Consider the following 27319-nt stretch of genomic DNA (forward strand, 5'->3'; position numbering starts at 1 on the left):
TTTTACAGAGGCTATTGCTAACATGGCACATATATACCGCCTGCGTTTCTATTAACCATGCTCTTAGACTAAACTGAGATTTTTTTTGGTAAATTAGTTCGATGCTTCTGCTTATGGAGCTATCATTATTGGAGTGATGAAGAAAAATCTATATCAGTTTTCACAACCAACTGATGGCAACAAGTTTAAAATCTATTCTTACTATATTCTACACAATCTACCAGAAAAAGGTCCATTTAGCCCCCCCCTGCCCCACCCTCCGGCCTGATGCACACAAAAACAAACAAAATAACAGTGTCGACCAATCGCAAGTAACTCGTTTTCATTTTGTTCAATCACACCTCTTGTGCATGTGTCAAAATGTCAGCGCGACTAAGGGAACAACAGAGGGATCAATCTGAGTAAGGAAATGGCCTGTACTGTCGAAGGGGAAGAAGATAGCAGTTGGCAAAGCTTAATGCATCACGTCGGATGAAAACACAGCACAATCTACTCAGCCCAGAAACAAGGTTTAAACTGCAAACCTTAGCTTTTCACAACAGATGAATATGTTCGTGCTTAATTCTCTGTTCTAGGTTTAGAATGATGTTCAAAGCTAGAAGACTACCATGATTAGAAGTGGCAACAAAAGATCAGCTACAGCCCCCCTATACGTAAGTAGCAAAAGGTGCTCCCACAAGTTATTTGTAGATTGCATTCCAGAACCACTTTGATTTTTTTTTCATTTTGACAATGGTACCAACTACCAATCAAAATGCACCCACTAGCGAGCAAGAAGCTAATAGCACTGAGAAGAAACAAGTCTGAAGCATTAAGAAGTAATGTATCTGATAATTTTGAGGCTTTAGGTTTTCAGCTACTATAGTTGTTGAGTTGCTGGCTCCTTTTGTTGCCGAGTGAATCTGCAACAGCAAACACAGTAATTCAGTTAGCCAACATTTACCTGCTCATGACCCTGCATTGCGGTTTGCTAGCCAACACGCAGAGCGGGATCATAAAATTCAATAGAAAAGACTTTAGAAAGAGAAGCAGAAGCAGGTTAGATAGAGTTAGTAAATTTTCTTCCAGATAGAAGAGGGCAGTGCATGCAATTTGTAGAGAGGGATTCTAACATGAAACAAACGAACATTAGAGCAAAATCCATTTTCACATTTACAGCATTTAGGAACAGGAACAGTGTTGTTGTGTTGAGCCACAAAAATAGGATTTACAGTTTTCTATTAGAGTATATATTCGGTTTGTATATTTGGTAGTTCAAATTGTAATCTATCTCTACTATCCTTGGCCCCCAAGTTTTGTATCTTATATAAACAGCCCTTTGAGGCCCTAATACATATTCAGAATTCAATAATCTTCATGGTATCCGTCACCTAGGTTATCTTCTCCACATGGCCTCTCCGCCGGCCCCTCCACCTCTTCCGGCGCGGCCTCTCTTTACCGCGGCCGAGTTCAACGCCGCCAGATCGCCATCTGCCTCTTCTTCCTCCTTCAACCCTAGTTCCCTTACCCACCACCAATATGCCCTTCACGCCACCACCAAGTCTTCGGCGCCAACTCCATCCACTTCATCGTCGGCCCCTGTCCAGCCGCCTCCAGGCTGGCGCCCGAGCCCTAACTACCGCGGCAAGAATCCCATCTACCGGCCGCCCCAGCCTCGCTCCGCCAGCTCCTCGGCGTCATCATCATCATCGTCTACACCGGCATCTACTCCAACGGCATGGCACCAGCAGCAAGATCCCTGGACCGGGCTGGTTCAGGCGTGGCCCATGCCTTGGTCTGCTCCGTCTCCTTACGGCGCTCCTCCAGCATACACGGGCGCTTGGAGCCCGGGCCATCGTCCTGCCACCGGCTCCCCTTGTCTCCTCGGACCCCGACCGCCGGCTCACGTCTACACCGCCACTACTACACCGACCACGCCCGGCGCCCCCGTGCTTCCGCCCGGCTACGCCCTGGTTCCCTATGCGCCCGGTGCTCCTTCGGCTCCGTCACCGTACGCATACGGGCAGCATGCACCAATGAACATGCCTGCTCCCTCTCCTACGACCACATCGCCGAGCTGGGATCAGGCTGCTTTCATCGCCGCCATGAATAATTTCACCCTCAACAACAAAGGTACGGATTGGATTTTCGATTCTGGTGCATCTACGCATATGTCTTCAACTATGAATTTTTTGTCAGCTTGTTTCCCTTCTTCTTTTTCTTCCATTACCATCGGTGATGGTTCTACTATTCCTGTCCCTTGCACCGGTGATTCTTACATCCCCTATTCTTCTAACAATTTTCTTTTACGCAATATTCTTGTAGTCCCATCCTTAATTACTAATCTTATCTCCGTTCATCAGTTTACCATCGATAATCAAGTTATTGTGGCCTTTGACCCCTTTGGTTTATCTGTGAAGAATCTGACAACGGGGGAGGTTCTAGCTCGGTACAATAGCACCGGCGATCTTTATCCTCTTCATGGCGCCCCCACTTCCACTCCTCGCGCCATGCTTGCATCAGTTCATCTATGGCATCGTCGGCTTGGTCATCCTAATAAAGCTACACTATCATCATTGTTACAGGAATTTTGTATCCCTAGTTCTAGTGTCCCTCATGATTCCTCTCTTTGTAATGCCTGTCAATGTGGCAAACATGTTAGACTACCTTTTGGTACATCCTCTACTATTAGTACTTTTCCTTTTGAATTGCTCCATTGTGATCTATGGACCTCTCCAATTCCTAGTGTTTCTGGTTACAAATACTATCTTGTAATTCTTGATGATTATTCCCATTATGTTTGGACCTTTCCTCTCCGAGCCAAGTCCGATGTACACCCAATTTTTCTCAATTTTCGTCAATATGTTCTAACCCACTTTGGTCTTCCAATATGCTTTATTCAATGTGACAATGGACGAGAATTTGATAATACTCGCAATCGCACTTTCTTTCTTTCTCACGGCATACTTCTTCGTTTTTCTTGTCCCTATACATCTCCTCAAAATGGCAAAGCAGAACGCTCTCTTCGTTCCATCAATGATATTCTTCGCACCTTGCTTATTCAAGCTTCTCTTCCTCCCCGTTTTTGGGTTGAAGCATTACGCACTGCCACACTTCTTCTCAATATTAGACCAACCAAAACATGTCCTCTCTACACTCCCTTTCAATCCCTCTTTCTTTCCCATCCCGACTATCTTTCCCTTCGCGTTTTTGGTTGTCTCTGTTTTCCCAACATCACTTCTACCACTTCTCATAAACTAGAACCTCGCTCTTTACCCTGCATTTATCTTGGTCTCTCCGATGATCATAAGGGATCTCGCTGCTTTGATCCCTCATCCGGCCGTGTCATTATTTCCCGTCACGTCGTCTTTGACGAATATACCTTTCCCTACGCTGCCACACAAACATCATCCACAACCCAACCTTCCTCTGTTCGTTCTTCATCTCCTCTCCTCCCTCGTCTAGCTCCTACCTCTATTGTCCCGGAGCAACAACCACCACCGCATCAGTCTTCCATGCCTCCACAGCAGCCTTCTGCACCGCCCACTTCTCCTTCACCACAGCCTTCCGCGCCTCCCACTCCTCCCTTGACAGCAGCTTCCTCTCCTCCCACGCCCATCTCCCCTATTGTTGCTTCTCCTTCTTCCTCTTCTTCCTCCACACCGCCTCTTCCATCTAATGCCGTTCCTATAATACCTCCGGCCAATGATCATGTCATGTGCACTCGTGGTAAGCGTGGCTTTCACCTCCCTACACGACGTCTTAACCTCACGGCCGTTCCCACTATCTCCCCTATTCCTACATCTTATAAACGTGCTCTTCTCGATCCTCTTTGGCACTCTGCTATGCGTGATGAGTTTCATGCTCTTCAGCAAAATAACACCTGGACTCTCGTTCCCAAACCACCCGGTGTCAATGTTGTTTCCGACAAATGGGTTTTCCGTCACAAATTTCATGCTGATGGTACTCTTGCTCGTTATAAAGCTCGTTGGGTTTGTCGTGGGTTTTCTCAGCAACACGGTGTTGATTTTGATGAGACTTTTTCTCCAGTTGTAAAACCTAGTACCATTCGTGTTGTTCTCAGTCTCGCTGTCTCCTCCTCTTGGCCGATCCATCAGTTAGATGTTAAAAATGCCTTCCTCCATGGCACTCTCAATGAAACTGTCTATTGTCAACAACCTTCGGGTTTTGAGAATTCCTCTTCTCCTGATTTTGTTTGTCTTCTTCACAAATCTTTGTACGGTCTTAAACAAGCTCCTCGTGCTTGGTTTCATCGCTTCACCACCTTTATTCACACAATAGGTTTTACCGCGTCTAAATCTGATTCATCTCTCTTCATTTTTCGTTCCTCCTCCCATACTGCCTATCTTCTCTTATATGTTGATGACATAATTCTCACTGCCTCTTCTGATTCCTTTTTACAACACATTATATCTTCTCTTAATCGTGAATTTTCCATGACTGATCTCGGTCCTCTTCATCACTTTCTTGGGATCACTGTCTCCCGCACTTCATCTACACTCTTTCTCTCTCAACGCCAGTACATTCTTGACTTGCTCTCTCGTGCAGGGATGACTGATTGTCAACCATGTCGTACGCCGGTCGATGTTGGTACCAAGTTGTCGGCCGACGGTGAACCTTTTTCTGATCCTACTCTATATCGCAGTATCACTGGTGCTCTCCAATATGCCACACTCACTCGTCCTGATATATCTTATTCTGTTCAACAAGCGTGCTTATATATGCATGATCCTCGTGTTCCTCATTATTCTCATGTCAAGAGAATACTTCGGTATCTCAAAGGCACTATTGATCATGGTCTTCTCCTTAATTCTTCCTCTCCAACAAGCTTGACAGTTTATTCTGATGCAGACTGGGCGGGTTGTCCAGATACTCGACGATCTACATCCGGCTTTTGTGTTTATTTGGGTGACAATCTTGTTTCTTGGTCTTCTAAAAGGCAGGTTACAATTTCTAGATCGTCTGCAGAAGCTGAATACAGGTCTGTTGCTCATTCTGTGGCCGAGGCGGTGTGGCTCCGTCAGCTTTCGGTTGAGCTCCATCGACCAATCGAGCGTGCAACTATTGTTTATTGCGACAATATTTCTGCAGTCTACATGGCGTCCAATCCTGTTCAGCATCGACGCACCAAGCACATCGAGATTGATATTCATTTTGTTCGTGAAAAAGTGGCTCTTGGCGAGGTCCGTGTGCTTCATGTTCCTACCACTGCGCAATTTGCTGATATTTTCACCAAGGGGCTCCCCACTGCAGCATTCACTGGTATTCGCTCCAGTCTCAATATTGTTACACCTGATGTTGACACTGCGGGGGGGGGGGGGTATTAGAGTATATATTCGGTTTGTATATTTGGTAGTTCAAATTGTAATCTATCTCTACTATCCTTGGCCCCCAAGTTTTGTATCTTATATAAACAGCCCTTTGAGGCCCTAATACATATTCAGAATTCAATAATCTTCATTTTCGTGTTATTTGGCCTTTTTCTTGGCAAAATTCTTGCCTGATTTTTTTCTCCTATTAAAACCTAGCACTTTGGATAGCCGTTCGAAAAAAGGAAATAAACAACAATCTTCGGGTCATGAAGCAAAAGATAGAGTTTGTTTACTGAGGAAATAAGTTGGGTGGAAAATAGTGGGTCACCTTTGCAGAAAACATGAATGAAAAACTAGTAGATGTGTGTGTTTGTGCCTTCGGTTTTGTTATAACCAAGTAGTTTTTCTAGCTCTCCTCGAGTGAATTTTGTAGCTATAAGCCTTTAATTTTTTAACTCCTGTGTGATGTGCCGTCAGTCAAATCATGTCTCTCAACTGTCAGTTTTCTTGTTTGTGTGCTTTGTACCTAAATTTATGAAATCTGCCCTGCATGTTCAGTCCCCCTTATGTGCATGCATGAACATGAGCATTGCTCTTAGTTAATTAGTTTTTGCACGTACACCTATGCTGTGCATGAGCTATTTTGCTCACGTACCAGCTGGTGTGCGTATCCGGCAGGTTCATACATCGCCCGTGCTGACGTGCACGTGGAGCACCCTACCGATTGAACTACCTCGCGTGGAGGGGCATCGTTATATAGCTGCTACTTATACAAGGCCGCAGTACAACTCACGCACCAAACCACCAACATAGCCGGACGCAGGCACGCACAACGGTGCTATCCATGGCTGCCGCTGTCGCCGCCGACATTGCCGAGCTTGCGATCACCCCGCTTCCCCTCGACACGCGGTTCCGTCCATTCCATCTGAGGCAGTATGGCGGGTTCTGACTCCCGAAGAAGTTCCTCATGGCCATTCCGGCCATCCACTCGGTCTTCAAGCCGAGGCCCTCGGACGTCCTCCTTGCCAGCTTCCCAAAGTGTGGCACCACATGGCTCAAGGCCCTCGCCTTCGCCATGCGCAACCGAGCCGGGCACCCTCCATGCAGGGGCGGAGGCAGGGGGTGCGAGCAGGGGTGAGACACCCCCATCGCCTCGCCCCCCCTACGAGGTATCGTTACTTGGTTCTAGTACTGGTAGTTTATATGTATAGGTAACCTGTCGCAGACTTGCGGTTTTAATGAAAATGGTCGAGCATCGCAATTTTCTAGCCCAAAGCTCATAAAGCATCGAGTGACGCTGTACGTACACATCAGAAAAAAGGATTACGCGTTTCTAAAAAAAGGATTACGCGCAGCCGTGAGATCGAGATGTTTTAATTTCCTATCTTCCCGTAATTTCGTTTGTGGCTTCTAGGTCTGGTAGCTACGTATGCCCTTGCGCCGTCTCCTGTGGCGGCGCCGCCTATAGCACTCTCGCCTGTCGCTCCTTCCACCGTTGTGGCACAAGCACAACCTGGGTAGAAGGCACTCTCCAGGGCAATTGAATCCGAGAGAGAGAGAGAGAGAGAGAGAGAGAGAGAGAGAGAGAGAGAGAGAGAGAGAGAGAGAGAGAGAGAGAGAGAGAGAGAGAGAGAGAGAGAGAGAGAGAGAGAGAGAGAGAGAGAGAGAGAGAGAGAGAGAGTAGACACTGATTGTTTGCTTCATCGGCGTCATGCATGAACATGTTAATTTCAAGGAATCGAGGTATATCACTGCTATATACTCCAGTTATCTTTCATTTTTGCGGGAATTCAGTAATCTATTTGAACCAGTACAATACCTTACAAGGAATGGATTAATTTATTCATTAGGTAAATCTGTAAGTTAGAAATCTAATTCCACTTGTTGTTTAGTGTCGCAAGAGTTGAATGATAAAAAGTCATTTTTCAAGCTCATTGCTTCTAGCTCAAATATTAATGAAAATGCAAACCCACTCACGGACCAACCAGTCATAGATGATAACTCTTACCGATGTTATTATCTATCAAACATATGTTGCCATATGTCCATATATTTTTTTTGTATTGTGTCTCGCCCCCCTCATAGCTAAATCCTGGCTTCGCCTATTAAACATTATTGTATGTCACGGTGTGTTATGAACCGTGCTAGTTAGGATATGTGGCGTGTGTGTTGTAGTTAGCTTAGGTTAAGTTGTTGTGATGTAATGTTGGTAGTTAGCTTGGAGATCAATCCACACCTAACCGAACCCTAATCCCTTTTTAATCTCGCCACATATCTGGCTCCATATAAACACGCAGCGCGCCCCTGCCCAAGGCATGCGCTTCCAGCATCTTTCACATGGTATACAGAGCCTAGTTCTTCCATCACATCTAGGTCATGTCATCCTCCTCCTCCTACGCCATGGCCATGCCCTCGCTCGCCTCCCTCGGCCACACCATCACAGAAAAACTCACGCGCGACAACTTCCTGGTGAGGAAGATCCAGGTTCTTCCGCACGTCAGGGCTGCGGCGATGATGGGCTACCTTGACGGCTGGATCAAGGAACCCGCAGCTCTCATCGTCACCGAGAAGGAGACCAACGGGAAGAAGGAAACCATCGAGACGCCCAATCCAGAGCATGCGATCTGGGTCACCCAAGATCAACATGTTCTCACCTTTTTGCTTGCGTCTCTGCCCCGTGAAGTTCTGATGCAGGTGTCCAATCACACCACGGCCGCGGGCGTCTGGCAGGCCCTGGTCGAAAGCTTCTCCGCGCAGTCCAGAGCGCGCCAGATTCAGCTCCGATCGGCGATCGGCAACGCTTGCAAGGGCGACCTCTCTGCTTCTTCTTACTTCACGAAGATGAAGGGGCTAGCGGATGAGCTTGTGATACGTCTCCAATGTATCTATAATTTTTGATTGCTCCATGCTATTATATTATCTATTTTGGATGTCAATGGGCTTTATTTTACACTTTTAGATCATTTTTGGGACTAACCTACTAAACGGAGGCCCAACCAACATTGTTGTTTTTTTGCCTATTTTAGGGTTTTGCCGAAAAGGAATATCAAATGGAGTTCAAACGGAATGAAACCTTCGGGAATGTGATTTTCTCAACAAACATGATCCAGGAGACTTGGAGTGGGCGTCAAGAAACAACGGAGGAAGCCACGAGGCAGGGGGCACGCCTACCCCTCTGGGCGCGCCCTCCACCCTCGTGGGCCCCTCGTTGCTCCACCGACGTACTTCCTCCTCCTATATATATCCACGTAACCCCCAAACATCCAGGAGCACCACGAAAACCTAATTCCACCGCCGCAACCTTCTGTACCCAAGAGATCCCATCTCGGGGCCTTTTCCGGAGCTCCCCCGGAGGGGGCATTGATCACAGAGGGCCTCTACATCAACTCCATGGCCTCTCCGGTGATGTGTGAATAGTTTACTTCAGACCTACGGGTCCATAGTTATTAGCTAGATGGCTTTCTCTCTCTCTTTGGATTTCAATACAAAGTTCTCCTTGATCTTCTTGGAGATCTATTCGGTGTAATCTTCTTTTGCGGTGTGTTTGTCGAGATCCGATGAATTGTGGATTTATGATCAAGTTTATCTATGAACTATATTTGAATCTCCTCTAAATTCTTTTATGTATGATTGGTTTATCTTTGCATGTCTCTTCGAACTATCAGTTTGGTTTGGCCTACTAGATTGATCTTTCTTGCAATGGGAGAAGTGCTTAACTTTGGGTTCAATCTTGCGGTGCTCGATCCCAGCGACAGAAAGGGAACCGACACGTATTGTATTGTTGTCATCGAGGATAAAAAGATGGAGTTTATATCATATTGCATGAGTTTACCCCTCTACATCATGTCATCTTCCTTAAAGCATTACTCTGTTCTTATGAACTTAATACTCTAGATGCATGCTGGATAGAGGTCGATGTGTGGAGTAATAGTAGTAGATGCAGAATCGTTTCGGTCTATTTGTCGCGGGCGTGATGCCTATATACATGATCATACCTAGATATTCTCATAACTATGCTCAATTCTATCAATTGCTCGACAGTAATTCGTTTACCCATCGTAATACTTATGCTCTTGAGAGAAGCCACTAGTGAAACCTATGGCCATCGGGTCTATCTTTCATCAAATTAATCTTCCAACACTTAGTTATTTCCTTTGCCGTTTATTTTACTTTGCATCTTTATTTCTCTTTATCCTAAAAATACCAAAAACATTATCTTATCATATCTATCAGATCTCACTCTCGTAAGTGATCGTGAAGGGCTTGACAACCACTTTATCGCGTTGGTTGCGAGGTTCTTATTTGTTTTTGTAGGTGCGTGGGACTTGAGCATGATCTCCTACTGGATTGATACCTTGGTTCTCAAAAACCGAGGGAAATACTTACTCTACTTTGCTACATAACCCTTTCCTCTTCAAGGGAAAACCAACGTAGTGCTCAAGAGGTAGCAAGAAGGATTTCTGGCGCCGTTGCCGGGGAGATTCGCGCCAAGTCAAGTCAAGATTTGACTCCCAACAACGAGTCATTTCTGGTGCCATTACAAAGTCAAAGACATACCAAGTACCCATCACAAACTCTTATCCCTCGCATTACATTATTTGCCATTTGCTTCTCGTTTTCCTCTCCCCCACTTCACCCTTACCATTTTATTCGCCCTTTCTCTCTCTATGTCCCCCTTCTCTTTCCCTATTTGCCTCTTTTGCCCGTTTCTTGTTTGCTTGTGTGTTGGATTACTTGCTTGTCACGATGGCTCAAGATAATACTAAATTGTGTGACTTTGCCAATACCAACAACAATGATTTTCTTAGCACTCCGATTGCTCCTCTTACCAATGCTGAATCTTGTGAAATTAATGTTGCTTTGTTGAATCTTGTCATGAAAGATCAATTCGCCGGCCTTCCTAGTGAAGATGCCGCTACCCATCTAAACAATTTTGTTGATTTGTGTGATATGCAAAAGAAGAAAGATGTGGATAATGATATTGTTAAACTTAAGCTATTTACGTTTTCGCTTAGAGATCGTGCTAAAGCTTGGTTTTCGTCTTTGCCTAAAAATAGTATTGATTCATGGAATAAGTGCAAAGATGCTTTTATCTCTAAGTATTTTCCTCCCGCTAAGATCATCTCTCTTAGAAACAATATTATGAATTTTAAGCAACTTGATCATGAATATGTTGCGCAATCTTGGGAAAGGATGAAATTAATGATACTTAATTGCCCTACACATGGTTTGAATCTTTGGATGATTATACAAAACTTTTATGTCGGATTGAATTTTGCTTCTAGAAATCTTTTAGATTCGGCCGCGGGAGGCACTTTTATGGAAATCACTTTAGGAGAAGCTACTAAACTCCTAGATAATATTATGGTTAATTATTCTCAATGGCACACCGAAATATCTACTAATAAAAAATGCATGCAATTGAAGAGATTAATGTTTTGAGTGGAAAGATGGATGAACTTATGAAATTGTTTGCAAATAAGAGTGCTCCTACTGATCCTAATGATATGCCTTTGTCTACTTTGATTGAGAATAATAATGAATCTATGGATGTGAATTTTGTTGGTAGGAACAATTTTGGTAATAACACGTATAGAGGTAATTTTAATTCTAGGTCGTTTCCTAGTAATTCCTCTAATAATTATGGCAATTCCTACAACAATTCTTATGGAGATTTTAATAAGATGCCCTCTGATTTTGAATCTAATATTAAAGAATTTATTACTTCGCAAAAGAGTTTCAATGCTTTGATTGAAGAAAAACTGCTTAAGATTGATGAGTTGTCTAGGAATGTTGACAGAATTTGAAACTTAGATCTATTCCACCTAGGCATGATATCAATGAGTCTCTCAAAGCCATGAGAATTCCATTGATGAGTGCAAAGAAAGAACCGCTAGGATGCGTGCTAAGAAAGATTGCTTTGTGAAAGCGTGTTCTTCTAGTTTTCATGATAATAAAGATGAAGATCTAAAAGTTATTAATGTGTCTCCTATTAAATCTTTGTTTTGCAATATGAATCTTGATAATGATGAGACTGAAGATGAACAACCTTACCTCAAAACTTTAAATCTTGATGCGTTCCAAAAATTCGGAGTTTTTAGATCTTGATGCAAAAGTTGTTAAAAGTGGGATTGAAGAGGTCAAAACTTTAAATATCAATGAATCCACTATCTTGGATTTCAAGGAATTTAATTATGATAATTACTCTTTGATAGATTGTATTTCCTTATTGCAATCCGTGTTAAATTATCCTCATGCTTATAGTCAAAATAAAGCTTTTACTAAACATATCGTTGATGCTTTGATGCAATCTTATAAAGAAAAACTTGAGTTGGAAGTTTCTATCCCTAGAAAACTTTATTATGAGTGGGAACCTACAATAAAAATTAAAATTAAAGATCATGAGTGCTATGCTTTGTGTGATTTGGGTGCTAGTGTTTCCATGATTCCAAAAACTTTGTGTGATTTGCTAGGTTTCCGTGGTTTTGACGATTGTTCTTTAAACTTGCACCTTGCGGATTCCACTATTAAGAAACCTATGGTAAGAATTAATGATGTTCTTATTGTTGCAAATAGGAACTATGTGCCCGTAGATTTCATTGTTCTTGATATAGATTGCAATCCTTCATGCCTATTATTCTTGGTAGACCTTTCCTTAGAACGATTAGTGCAATTATCGATATGAAGGAAGGGAATATTAAATTTCAATTTCCATTAAGGAAATGCATGGAACAATTCCCTAGAAATAAAATTAAATTACCATATGAATATATTATGAGAGCCACTTATGGATTGCCTACCAAAGATGGCAATACCTAGATCTATCTTCGCTTTTATGCCTAGCTAGAGGCGTTAAACGATAGCGCTTGTTCAGAGGTAACCCAATTTTATTTTTATTCCTTACTTTTTACTCCTGTTTAGTAATAAATAATTTATCTAGCCTCTGTTTTGGTTGTGTTTTTTGTGTTTAATTAGTGTTTGTGCCAAGTAGAACCGTTGGGAAGACTTGGGGAAAGTCTTTTTGATCTTGCTGTAAAAAACAGAAACTTTAGCGCTCACGAGAATCGCTGCCATTTTTATTTGGAAGGTTCTATTTAGTTAATTCTTTTTGAAGATGATTAATAGATTAATTAATCACGTCTAGCAATTTATTTCATAATTGTTGGGGTTCCATAAGTTGCGTTAGCTACAGATTACTACAGACTGTTCAGTTTTTGACAGATTCTGTTTTTCGTGTGTTGTTTGCTTATTTTGATGAATCTATGGCTAGTAAAAGAGTTTATAAACCATAGATAAGTTGTAATAAAGTAGGTTTAACACCAATATAAATAAATAATGAGTTCATTATAGTACCTTGAAGTGGTGTTTTGTTTTCTTTCGCTAACGGAGCTCACGAGATTTTCTATTTTGAGTTTTGTGTTGTGAAGTTTTCAAGTTTTGGGTAAGATTTGATGGATTATGGAACAAAGAGTGGCAAGAGCCTAAGCTTGGATATGTCCATGGAACCCCAAGGTAAAATTCAAGGACACCAAAAATCCTAAGCTTGGGGATGCTCCGGAAGGCATCCCCTCTTTCGTGTTTGTCTATCAGTAACTTTACTTGGAGCTATATTTTTACTCACCACATGATATGTGTTTTGCTTGGAGCGTCTTATATGATTTGAGTCTTTGCTTTTTAGTTTACCACAATCATCCTTGCTGTACACACCTTTTGAGAGAGACTCACATGATTTGAAATTTATTAGAATACTCTATGTGCTTCATTTATATCTTTTGAGCTATATAGTTTTTGCTCTAGTGCTTCACTTATATCTTTTAGAGCACGGTGGTGGTTTTGTTTTATAGAAATAATTGATCCCTCATGCTTCACTTATATTATTTTGAGAGTCCTTTAGAACAACATGGCAATAATAAAAACTTTCATAGAAGTGCATTGAATACTATGAGAAGTTTGATACTTGATAATTGTTTTAACATATGTCGATGATGATATTAGAGTCATGCTAGTTGAGTAGTTGTGAATTTGAGAAATACTTGTGTTGAAGTTTGTGATTCTTGTAGCATGCACGTATGGTGAACCGTTATGTGATGAAGTCGGAGCATGGTTTATTTATTGATTGTCTTCCTTATGAGTGGCGGTCGGGGACGAGCGATGGTTTTTTCCTACCAATCTATCCCCCTAGGAGCATGCGCGTAATACTTTGCTTTGATAACTTGTAGATTTTTGTAATAAGTATGTGAGTTCTTTACACTACTAGGAAAAGGGCTATAGATATGATTGACACTAATGGCGCACCAGGCAAGTAGTGCGCCACTACTATATACTATGGTGCACCAGTTGGTGATGCGTCATTAGTATGGAATACACTAATGGCGCACCAAAAAATAGGTGCGCCACTTGTGATAATTTTTTTTCATTTTTACATACATACTAATGACGCATCCTAGCGAAGTGCGCCATTACTAGTTCTAACTAGTAATGGCGCACCAGACAGGGAGTGCGTCAGTACTGAATTTTATTTTATTCTTTTTTTGCAAAACTACTAATGGCGCACCGCCTCACAGTGCGCCATTACTAGTTTAAACTACTAATGGCGCACCCGGTAAAAAATGCGCCATTAGTATATATATATATATATATATATATATATATATATATACTTTTCTGCAAAATTACTAATGGCGCACCATTGCATAGTGCGCCATTACTAGTTTAAACTAGTAATGGGCACTTTTTTTACTTTTTAATATCATGAATATTTTTAAATTTCATGGGCACTTTTTGAATTCATGAATATTTTTTCAAATTTGATGATATTTTTTCATATTTCATATGAAAAAATATTGAATATTCACGAGGACACTCGATCTCGATCCCCCTCCCTCTCGATAGATATCCCCCTCGCCAGATCCCCCTCGCCGCCGAGCACCCCCCCCCCCCCCCCCGCACCCTCCCCTCGCTCCACCGCCGCCGACGACCCCCCGCACCCTCCCCGCTCCACCGCCGACGACCCACCGCACCCTCCCCCGCTCCACCGCTGCCGACGACCCCCCGCACCCTCCCCCGCTCCACCGCCGCCGCCGATGATATTTTCAAATAACAAATTTGATGATATTTTTTAAAAAATTATTATTGTTTTTATAAAAAATAATTATTGTTTCATATTCATATTCATTTTCTAAAAAATAATTATAAAAATTGTAGACTACAATTGTTGTTAAACAACAATTATTACTATTTTTATAAAAAATATTACTGTTTCACATTCATATTCACTTACTAAATAATAATAATAATAAATATACTAATGGTGCACCGGCCTGGTGGTGCGCCATTGCTATCTAAAAAAAGATTTTTAATGGCGCACCGGCGGTGGGTGCGCCATTGCTATCTAAAAAAAGATTTCTAATGGCGCACCGACGGGTGGTGCGCCATTAGTAAGCTTCCCCCTATAGCTAAGTCCTCCCTCTCCCACGCCAGAGATCCCCTTTCGTCCCTCTCTCCCTCGCCAGACCCCAGCCGCTGCCGCCCCGACCCCCGCCGGACTCCACCCCCGCCGCCCACGCGCCCCCACCCCTGCTGCCCCGACCCTCAACGTCTTCGCCTTCCTCCTCGCCGTCGGCGCTGAGCAGCGACGCAGCACCGTACGCCCCCCTTCCCCTCCTACTCCCCTTCCCCTCCTCCTCCTTCCCTTGCCCCCCGCCTGCGCCGGGGCTGACGGCCCCTTCTCTGTCTCGCAGGGCAAGGTCTCCGGCACCTCTACGACACCGACACCTCCACCGTCTAGGGCGTCTGCGCCTTCTTCCACCTCCGTCCACCGCGGCCTCACCGTCGATCCCCGCACGAGCTCGCCATCGTCTTCCTCTCGGTGAGCTGCACCGGTTCCCCTCCCCCCTTTCTGTTAACTGAACATTGTCAGGTTTAGGTTCTGTTAACTGAAAAAGTTTAGATTCAGAAACATTGTTGGACTGATAGGAAGTTTGTTGAACAGAGCAATCTACACCTGTAATTTCTACTGTTATGCCTCTGTTGATTGTGATCTCTGCACATGTTTAATGTCTATGCTGTTGTGCGGCTATTATGTGTGTCTATGTCGGTGAGCTTGTGTTATGCACTTCTGCGTTTTGATGTCCCCCCTTACCTTAGTTTTTTCATCTCACTGGTCCTTTTCATTGTATTGGTCCTTTTCATTTTTGTCAAAGAGGCCCTGAGTTCTCTCTTCACTTGTGTGGTGATTGTCTTAGTCCTTTTCATTTTTGTCATGGCATTCTTGAGGTGCTGATGTGGCTGAGGGCATGAACCATGATCAAGTTGAGTTCAGATTTCATTAGATTAGATGGATTATCATGCCTTGTGTCCTGATAGTTGGATATTTGAGTAGTATTGTCAACAGTAATAACTTTTACATGTTTGCATTGCTTCCAAGAGTAACAGCAGGTGCTTATGACACCTTTAGGAGATCTACTCATCTCTAATCATGCTACTCAAGGATAGGAACCGTAGGCATCTCTATATATTTTTCAGTGTCCTTTATTGGTGGTTCTATGATGTAGTCCAGATGAAACCAATTGCATGCATTGATAAATAGAGTATTAAAACAGGACTTGACGTGGTTTTCCACTTAGCTATCTGAATTGAGAAAAAACATAGCTTTTGCGGTCTCTGAGGCAAAACTTGCTACTCCATATACAACTAATACTACTACTAGACAAGATACTACTCCATATACTACTAATACTACTACTGTATTTCATTTCAAAGTTCCAAATGTTGGTACTGAGATTTTCATTTCCAATAAGTGATGTTTTTCCTAGCAGTAGAAAAAACATAGCAACTTCTCTGTTTTTATAAAGTTATTCTTATATGGGTGAAACTTCACTTGTTTTTAGGCTAGTGCAGGGTGTTGCTTCTTCTGTATGGGCCAACTATGTCACAAATAAATTGTTCCTTCTTCTGTATTTGACAAGTAATGACTTTTAAAGATGATGATCATCTTGCTAGTTTGCTGGGTTTTGTCTCCGACCATTGTGTCGTGATGAATTTGCAGGTACCCCGAGAGGCCCTTGAGTTTGCCGGAATGTCGATTAACTTCTGTTCCGGCAAATTCGGGTACTCCATATGTCCTATTTTTAGCAAAGGACATGCTGAAATTTTCCGTGAATTTTAGCATGACTTTGCTAAAAATAGGACATATGGGGTACTTGCGACTAATGCATGCATCGACGTCGACAAAACCGAAATGATGAAAGCTTAGGCTTTTAGGGTGCCTCGACGTCGACAAACCCTAAATGATAAAACCTTGGCTTTTAGGGTGCCTCGGTGTCGATAAGAACCTAAATGATGAAAGCTTAGGCTTTTAGGGTGCCTCAGCGTCGACAAACCCTAAATGATAAAAGCTTAGCTTTTAGGATGCCTCGGTGTCGATAAACCCTAAATGATGTAGTTTTGAATTATGAACGTAGGATATGTCGTCATCATCATCGGACAACGAAAGTCTCCCGGCAGAGTGCGACTGGTGCCACGACAATCGAGGTCTATGCGACATGCCTCACCTGGACAATGATCGGCCCTTCAGCATTAAGCTCGAGGAGACCTTCGAAGTTGAAACGATACACAACGACGACAAGTGTTATTTTCATAATTAAGCATGACTTCAACTATTTCAACGTGTAATTTTCTTCTTTTACAATTCGAGTATAGCTTATCCCATGCCATGCAAGACGCTATGTCTTGGAGAGGATGGATTTTGATGACCATGAAATTTCTGAAACAAAGAAAATTCACCTAAGGACTCATCACGATGTGGACTTTGAAGTAAATATATATAATTCTGAGAGCGTAACCCATTTTGGTTGCAAAAATTGGGAAGCATTTTGCAAGATGTATGGTTTTGATGAGGGTATGCTTATCACCATGGATCTTGGTAATCCTGACATCAACCAAGACAATATGGACATTTGGGTCCTTGTTGATACACCTCCAGTTTTACCGCTATGTGAGTTTCTCAAACATAGTTATTAGCTAATTTATATTGTTTATTTCAAAATAGTTGACGGCTTATTTCCATTGACAACTTATTTTTATTGTTCAAAGAATGTGTGGGAGATGGTAGACAAAACCCACTACACCAATGGCTCCGAATTAACAACTTACAAGGAGAAAAATCATCTGGTCGAATTTTGTACTGACATTGAGAATTACACTATCCACAATCAAACTCCTCAACATTATGGTAAAGACGTGCCACTAGTGCATGTGTTCAACTACGGTAACTACCATGGAGATACCCTGGTAAGATTTTTACTATTATGACATCCGTGCATCTTTTGCATACTTCTAAAACTAGTACATCATTGCTAACTATGAAGTTATTACTATGTTTTTCAACAGATAATCCCAGAGAATTGTGTGCCTCATATGATGTATCAGAAAGGTAGTGTTAATGTTTTGAACATACAGCCAGGTCGTCCTACGAATCTCAACTGTCCATACGAGATTTCTAAAAGAAGTGGAGACATGAAAATCAAAGGATGGAAAAAATGTATGGATAGTCGTAAGGAGCTTCTTGGAAGCAAAAGGAAGCGAAGCACAAGAATAGGAGACAGGATGTTCTCCATTCTCCATAATGGAGAGTCAGGGTCTATATTGTTTTATGCTATTTTAGCTTAAATAGGGTATTTAGGTCCTGCCTAATACTGATGATCATGTGCTAAGAACAATTAAGTAGGATTGGTTCGATGACTATCAAGATGATGATCGTATGACTTGTTATGAATAACGAGTAGAAGTTGTATGATGATGATTAGTAGGACTTCTTAGGATTAGTATTACTTCCGACAAACTTGATACTCGCGGTCTCGAGACTTGTAATGTTTTATCTTTGTTCGGTCTTTTGAATTCGGAGACTAATATGATGAATTGTATTCGGAGACTAATCTTCTATTGTATTCGATGAATCTGCTGTTGCTGTGTGCTATTGTCTATATTCAGTCAAATAATATATTTTGTAACCTGTGAAAAAATCAAAAAAGTAAAAAAAATAAAACCTAATATTCATACTAATGGCGCATCACTACAGAGTGCGCCATTAGTATTCCAAGTATACTAATGGCGCATCCATCCGCAGTGCGCCATTAGTGTGCCAAAGCACATGGTTAAATATGGCCCTGGGAGGCATACTAATGGCGCATGGTGTTATATAGTAATGGCGCACTCGGTGGTGCGCCATTAGTATACCAGATACTAATGGCGCACCTGTGGTGCGCCATTAGTATACCAGATACTAATGGCGCACCTGTGGTGCGCCATTAGTAATAAATACTAGTGGCGTGATACTAATGGCGCACCAGTGATGCGCCATTAGTAGGCAAAACTGGTACGCCATTAGTAGGCCTTTTCCTAGTAGTGTTATGAGTTATGACTAATGTTGAGTCCATGGATTATACGCACTCTCACCCTTCCACCATTGCTAGCCTCTCTAGTATTGCGCAACTTTCGCCGATACCATAAACCCACCATATACCTTCCTCAAAATAGCCACCATACCCACCTATTGTGGCATTTCCATAGCCATTCCGAGATATATTGCCATGCAACTTTCCATCATTCCGTTATTATGACACGCTTCATCATTGTCATATTGCTTGCATGATCATGTAGTTGACATCGTATTTATGGCAAAGCCACCGTTCATAATTCTTCATACATGTCACTCATGCATCATTGCACATCCCGGTACAGCGCTGGAGGCATTCACATAGAGTCATATTTTGTTCTAAGTATTGAGTTGTAATTCTTGACTTGTAAGTAAATAAAGTGTGATGATAATCATTATTAGAGCATTGTCCCAAGTGAGGAAAGGATGATGGAGACTATGATTCCCCCACAAGTCGGGATGAGACTCCCGACGAAAAATAAAAAAAGGGAAAAGAGGCCAAAAAGAAGAAAAAAGGCCCAAATAAAAAATAACGAGAGAAAAAGAGAGAAGGGACAATGCTACTATCCTTTTTCCACACTTGTGCTTCAAAGTAGCACCATGTTTTTCATATAGAGAGTCTCTTATGAAATCACTTTCATATACTAGTGGGAATTTTTCATTATAAAACTTGGCTTGTATATTCCAATGATGGGCTTCCTCAAAATGCCCTAGGTCTTCTTGAGCAAGCAACTTGGATGCACACCCACTTAGTTTCTTTTGTTGAGCTTTCATATACTTACAGCTGTAGTGCATCTGTTGCATGGCAATCCCTACTCACTTACATTGATATCTATTGATGGGCATCTCCATAGCCCATTGATACGCCTAGTTGATGGGAGACTATCTTCTTCTTTTTGTCTTCTCCACAACCACCATTGTATTCCACCATAGTGCTATATTCATGGCCCACGCTCATATATTGCGTGAAGATTGAAAAGGTTTGAGAACATCAAAAGTATGAAACAATTGCTTGGCTTGTCATCGGGGTTGTGCATATGATTTAAATATTTTGTGTGGTGACGATAGAGCATAGCCAGACTATATGATTTTGTAGGTATAACTTTCTTTGGCCATGTTATTTTGAGAAGACATAATTGCTTAGTTAGCATACTTGAAGTATTATTATTTTTATGTCAATATTAAACTTTTATCTTGAATCTTTCGGATCTGAACATTCATGCCACAATAAAGAAAAATTACATTGAGAAATATGTTAGAAAGCATTCCACATCAAAAATTCTTCTTTTATCATTTACCTACTCGAGGATGAGTAGGAATTAAGCTTGGGGATGCTTGATACGTCTCCAACGTATCTATAATTTTTGATTGCTCCATGCTATTATATTATCTATTTTGGATGTCAATTGGCTTTATTTTACACTTTTATATCATTTTTGGGACTAACCTACTAACCGGAGGCCCAGCCCAAATTGCTGTTTTTTTGCCTATTTTAGGGTTTCGCCGAAAAGGAATATCAAACGAAATGAAACCTTCGGGAACATGATTTTATCAACAAACGTGATCTAGGAGACTTGGAGTTGGCGTCAAGGAACAACGGAGGAAGCCACGAGGCAGGGGCGCGCCCTCCACCCTCGTGGGCCCCTCGTTGCTCCACCGACGTACTTCTTCCTCCTATATATATATCCACGTACCCCCCAAACATCCAGGAGCACCACGAAAACCTAATTCCACCGCCGCAACCTTCTGTACCCGAGAGATCCCATCTCGGGGCCTTTTTCGGAGCTCCGCCGAAGGGGGCATTGATCATGGAGGGCCTCTACATCAACTCCATGGCCTCTCCGGTGATGTGTGAGTAGTTTACTTCAGACCTATGGGTCTATAGTTTTTAGCTAGATGGCTTCTTCTCTCTCTTTGGATATCAATACAAAGTTCTCCTCGATCTTCTTGGAGATCTATTCGATGTAATCTTCTTTTGCGGTGTGTTTGTCGAGATCCGATGAATTGTGAGTTTATGATCAAGTTTATCTATGAACAATATTTGAATCTCCTCTGAATTCTTTTATGTATGATTGGTTTATCTTTGCAAGTCTCTTCGAATTGTCAGTTTGGTTTGGCCTACCAGATTGATCTTTCTTGCAATGGGAGAAGTGCTTAGCTTTGGGTTCAATCTTGCGGTGCTCGATCCCAGTGACAGAAAGGGAACCGACATGTATTGTATTGTTGCCATCGAGGATAAAAAGATGGGGTTTATATCATATTACATGAGTTTATCCCTCTACATCATGCCATCTTCCTTAAAGCATTACTCTGTTCTTATGAACTTAATACTCTAGATGCATGCTGGATAGCGGTCGATGTGTGGAGTAATAGTAGTAGATGCAGAATCGTTTCGGTTCGTTTACCCACCATAATGCTTATGCTCTTGAGAGAAGCCACTAGTGAAACCTATGGCCCCCGGGTCTATCTTTCATGATATTAATCTTCCAACACTTAGTTATTTCCTTTGCCATTTATTTTACTTTGCATCTTTATTTTTCTTTATCATAAAAATACCAAAAACATTATCTTATCATATCTATCAGATCTCACTCTCGTAAGTGACCGTGAAGGGCTTGCCAACCCCTTTATCGCGTTGTTTGTGAGGTTCTTATTTGTTTGTGTAGGTGCGTGGGACTTGAGCGTGATCTCCTACTGGATTGATACCTTGGTTCTCAAAAACTGAGGGAAATACTTACGCTACTTTGCTGCATCACCCTTTCCTCTTCAAGGGAAAATCAACGCAGTGCTCAAGAGGTAGCAGCTTCCTGCTACAGGAAATCCCCTTGATGAGGACGATATCATCTCGCACATCCTCAAGGGTCTCATGCATGAGCCGGACTACAATGGGTTCGTCACTTCCATCTCCACGCACGCTGCCACCGATCGCCCGAGCGGTCTTAGCGAACTCTTCTCGCTGCTGCTCTTCGCAGAGGCTCGGATCACCCCTCAGCACGCCGCCTACACCGCACACCACTCCGCCAACCTCGCGGCAAAGGGTGGTCGTGGTGGCTACAGCGGCGGACGCGGTGGTCAGGGTGGTGGGCGCGGTGGCTATGGCGGGGGCAACTACTCTGACAACTCGGGCAATGGTGGTGGCGGTGGTGCGCCGTGCCAACAGAGTGGTGACCACGGTGACCGCGAGCGTTGTCAAATCTGCAAGGAGGAAGGCCACGGTGCGTGGCGCTGCAGGAAACGGTTCGACAAGAGCTACAAAAACAATGTTCGCAACCCCATAGGAGGCGGCGGCGGCGGTGGGCGTGGTGGCGGCGGCGGCGGTGGTGGCAACCCTCGCTCCGCCAACTCTTCTCAGTCCTACGGCGTAGATACCAACTAGTATCTCGACACCGGCCCCACTGATCACGTTACCGGCGAGTTGGAGAAGCTAGCCGTCCGTGATTGCTACACTGGCACCGACCAAATCCACACGGCGAGTGGGCAAGGTATGTACATAGCTCATATTGGTCATTCAGTACTATCTACTCCCTCTAGTTCCCTACACCTAAATAATATTCTTCATGCGCCTAGTGCCGACCAGAGTCTTCTTTCTGCCTATAATCTTATGCGAGATAATGATGTGTTCATTGAACTTCACCCTGAATTCTTTCTTGTTAAGGATCAGGCTACCCGGAGAACAATCCTGCAAAACAAGAGTAGATGGGGCTTGTTCCCCGTGACCGGACGGCAAAGTGCACCCTAACGTCTAGTTCTTGCTGCCATCAAACCATCCACATCTCGGTGGCACAAGCGCCTAGGGCACCCCGCTCTTCCGGTAGTGCAAAAGATTCTTCACGATTTCAATCTTCCTATTTCCAATAAACAAGACCATCTCCTAGTGTGTGATGCATGTCAGATGGCCAAGAGACACCATTTACCTTATTCTCGTTCAACTAGCGAATCCACAACTCCTTTAGAGCTTATGTTTTCAGATGTTTGGGGTCCCGGACCCGTCTTTGTATGAAGACAGAAATACTATGTCAGTTTTATTGATGATTTTAGCAAGTTTAGCTGGATACATTTGCTCAAAAATAAATCTGATGTCTTCAAGAAATTTCGTCTTTTCCAAGCTCATGTTGAACGTCTCTTTGATCGTAAGATAATTGCCGTGCAAACCGATTGGGGTGGGGAATATCAATGGTTGAACTCCTTTTTTGAACACATTGGCATCACACACCATGTTTCTTGCCCACATGCTCATCAACAAAATGGCTCCGCAGAGCAGAAACATAGACACATCGTTGAAGTTGGTCTCTCTTTACTTGCTCATGATTTTATGCCCCTCAAGTTTTGGGACGAAGCGTTTCTTACTGCGGTCTATCTTATTAATCGTATTCCCAGTCGGGTTATCAAGAACCAAACTCCTCTAGAATGACTCTTTGGCACTAAGCCTAACTACTCCTTCCTCCGCATCTTTGGGTGTGCCGTGTGGCCAAACTTGCGCCCTTTCAACAAGCATAAGCTTGAGTTTAGGTCCAAGCAATGCGCTTTCTTAGGGTACAATACCCTTCATAACGGCTACAAGTGCCTTGATATCTCCTCTAGTTGTGCATATGTTTCCCGTGACGTTATTTTTGATGAGCAAGTCTTTCCCTTCGCAAGCCTCCACTCTAACGCCGGTGCACAACTTCGCAAAGAATTGCTTCTCCTACCCTCTCACCTCTTGCCATCTCCTAGCTATGCTCAAGGGGGAGATGATTTTGCTTCTGACAATATGTCCTTGTCCAATGCTAATGACCCAGCTGAAAGTGTGCAGGAAACAGGGCAGCCAAACATTGAAGATTTTGGTGAAAATTCGTATGATTTTATGCAGCAACCTGAGAACTCTCATGCAGCCACAGAAGATCCACAGGCGGCCTCAGGATCGTCGGCTGCAGCCGCACCAGGAGAATCAGCCGCGGGATCCGCGTCCCCAGCAGCGTCAGGCGAATGCTCGTCGGGATCCGCGCCAGCAGGCGGGTGGCCAGGTAGGCACCCTGACCCGCTTTCTCCTGGTGGGCCAGCCGGGTGCACTTCCGCGGTGTCTCCCGCCTAGGAGGGCGTGCGGTCTCCTGGCGGGTCGGCCAGGTGTGGCCCCCACGAAGTGAGGCGCGTCGATTCTAGCGCGGCGCGCTCCTCCTCTCACTACAAAAGAATACACTTCCGTGATGATACGTGTTTGTCACAGTAGGTCGCTTTTTTGTCATGCATGTACATCCATGACAAATTGATGACAAAATCAAGATAGTCATACCTGTGCTGTCGTAGAAGTGTTCCATGACATTACCAAAATTATCATCACGGAAGTGTCCACTTCCATGACGATAAATTGCACGTCACAGAAGTGCTTTCATCAAGGGTGACCGACACGTGGCATACACCGTAACAGAACGCCGTTAAGCTACCGGGTTGGGTTTTGGATCCGATAACCCGTTAACAACCCCGACCAATGGGGATTTTCCATGTGTAAAATCATCATTGGCTAGAGGAAACACGTGTCGGCTCATCGTCGGGACAGATATCATCCACTCACTGGACAGAAGGCGCCTATGATACGTCGACACGTGGCATGACCCAACAAGTTTAAATGGGCCGGCCCAAGTAAAGGCCCACAAGATTTTGCGGACCATAATGGGCCGGCCCAGCTAAAGGCCCACGAGATTTTGCGGACCATAATGGGCTGGCCCAGATAAAGGCCCACAAGATTTCACGGGCCATAATGGGCCGGCCCAGGTAAAGGCCCACAAGATTTTTGTGTGCCATAATAGGACGACCCAGGTAAAGGCCCACAAAATTCTTGCGGATCATAATGGGCCGGCCCAGCTAAAGGCCCACGAGATTTTGCCGACATTAATGGGTCGGCCCAGCTGTAGGCCCACAAGATTTTGAGGACCCTAGTAAGCCGGCCCGTTAACTGGCTGCCATGTTTGGGCCAAATTCCAGCCCATATTTGATCCGATCTATTAATGGCCTGCCACGCTCCGGGCCTAATAGTGGCCCATATGAGATCCGGCCCATTAAAAGCCTACCACGTTCTGGGCCAAATTACGGCCCAGATCAGGTCCGGCCCTTTAAGAGGTTTTGGGCCTAATTATGGCCCATATCAGATTTGGCCCGTCAACTGGACACTATGCTTTTGGGCCCACTTGCTAAAGGCCCACTTAGTAATTCACCCTGATATTAGTTTTGGCCTATTGAGGGCCCGTTCAACATTTCGGCCCTATATTAATTTCAGCATGTTAAAAGCCCGTCATATAGTTGGGTCTAACTACGGCCCGGTTTGCATCCGGCCTGCTCGCAGCCGATATCTGATTGGGCCAAATAAGGACAGAGACAATTTTTCGGCCTGTTAAAAGCCCGTGATTTGATTCACACAATCATGGGCCGGGGTTCATTTTGGGCTGCTGCCGGCCCGTGAGCTGATCGACACGTTTCAGGCCCAACCTACATCGTGATTGCATGACGGCCCGATTATGTACCGTAATTTTACGGTTTGGCCGGTTTACTACAAAGACAAGATATATATACAGTAAAATAACTGCAGCATCGTGAATAAGAAAAAACCTACACTATACAATAAATAAATTACAGCATATTACATCCACTGGGCATCAAAGTTCACCACTATGATAATAAAGCACAAGCAGACAGCAGATTACATACACTGGGCATCAAAGATCGCCACCAGTGCAAATAAACACGCCGACAAAATAATATACAAAACCAACAGCACTTCAATAGAGTTCAAGAAAGGTTAGCCCTGCTGGGGAGCTGCAGCGCAAGTAGCTGAGCAAGATGATGAGACTGCGCTTGTTCAACACTTATATCTTCCTCACTCTGAAAGATAAACAAGCAGACAGATGACAAGTTTTGCACATAAAAGTATTAGTGCTGACAATTCATCACATTTCTTACTGATGAATAAAGTGACACAGTTTAAATTTGCATTAACACAATATGGTATTGTTCAGGTCAAGACATGGCAGGAAATGACATTGTGAAGGAGTTGGCAGCTTCACGACACCACTGGATTACAGATCAAGAACTCATAAGTATCAATGGTTAGTGTGCTATCAATTTATACCATTTCAGATTGGCAAATAAAGAGACAGTTTAAATAATAGTAGAATGATATGACATTGTTCATAGTTAAGACATTGCAGAATATGACATTGTGCTATAGTGGGTAGGTTCACCACACCACTGGATTACGGATGAAGAACAGAAGCATACATGCAGTGCAAAAGAAGATCACTTGCTATGTATAGTTTAATTTACATGGTATGAAGAAGGAAGTTGGTTGTACAACTAAAAACTTCAATTGAGAAAGGACAAACTTTTGTTTATGAACTACATAATAAACTTTAAACAAGCAATTTGATGCAAACACCAAAAATAAACAGCTGTTGCAGTCATGCCTAACCAAATATATACAACAAAGTTTGAAGGCTTGAGATGGACAAACTTACATTATTGGTGAAGACAGGCTCTATAAAGGCCTTGTCCATGCTGATGGGGGGGGGGGGGCAATTCAAGAAGTTTACCACAGAATCTTCTTCAAAAGCATTGCCTTTATTCTACATTTTGTTAAGAGTAAATATAGATGTGATAATATACGAAAAAATGGAGAATATTTAAGATAAGATTGAGGGAGTCTTGGATTAGGGGGTGTCCGGATGGCCGGACTATACCTTCAGCCGGACTCCTGGACTATGAAGATACAAGATTGAAGACCTCGCCCCATGTCCGGGAGGGACTTTCCTTGGCGTGGAAGGCAAGCTTGGTGATACGGATATGCAGATCTCCTACCATTGTAACCGACTCTATGTAACCCTAACCCTATCCGGTGTCTATATAAACCGAAGGGTTTTAGTCCGCAGGACAACATACACAACAACAATCATACCATAGGCTAGCTTCTAGGGTTTAGCCTCTCTGATCTCGTGGTAGATCTACTCTTGTACTACCCATATCATCAATATTAATCAAGCAGGACGTAGGGTTTTACCTCCATCGAGAGGGCCCGAACCTGGGTAAAACTTCATGTCCCTTGCCTCCTGTTACCATCCAGCCTAGACGCACAGTTCGGGACCCCCTACCCGAGATCCACCGGTTTTGACACTGACATTGGTGCTTTCATTGAGAGTCCCTCTGTGCCGTCGCTGTCAGGCTTGATGGCTCCCACGATCATCGATAGTGATGCGGTCCAGGGTGAAACTTGTCTCCCCGGACAGATCTCTATCTTCAGCGGCTTTGCACGGCGGGCCAATTCACTTGGCCATCTGGAGCAGATCGAAAGCTATGCCCCTGGCCGTCAGGTCAGATTTGGAAGTTTAAACTACATGACTGACATGCGTGGGGACTTGATCTTCGACGGATTCGAGCCACTGCCGAGCGCGCCGCACTGCCACGACGAGCATGATCTAGCTCTGCCGCCTAACAGTGCCTTGAAGGCCGCACCCGCATCGGCTTCGACCCCTAATTCGGAGCCAACCACGCCGATCGAGGATGGGTGGTTGGACGCCGCCTCGGGGGCTGCGATCCTAGCGGCGATCGA

At 43.6% G+C, this 27319-nt stretch overlaps 1 pseudogene; it reads left to right on the forward strand.

The window, feature by feature from the left end:
- Window positions 1-6156: 6156 nt before the first annotated feature.
- Window positions 6157-27319, forward strand: part of LOC123130514 (cytosolic sulfotransferase 10-like) — an 85120-nt pseudogene continuing 63957 nt past the window's right edge.

This window comes from Triticum aestivum, chromosome 6A (genome assembly GCF_018294505.1).
Source record: "Triticum aestivum cultivar Chinese Spring chromosome 6A, IWGSC CS RefSeq v2.1, whole genome shotgun sequence".
Taxonomy (NCBI): domain Eukaryota; kingdom Viridiplantae; phylum Streptophyta; class Magnoliopsida; order Poales; family Poaceae; genus Triticum; species Triticum aestivum.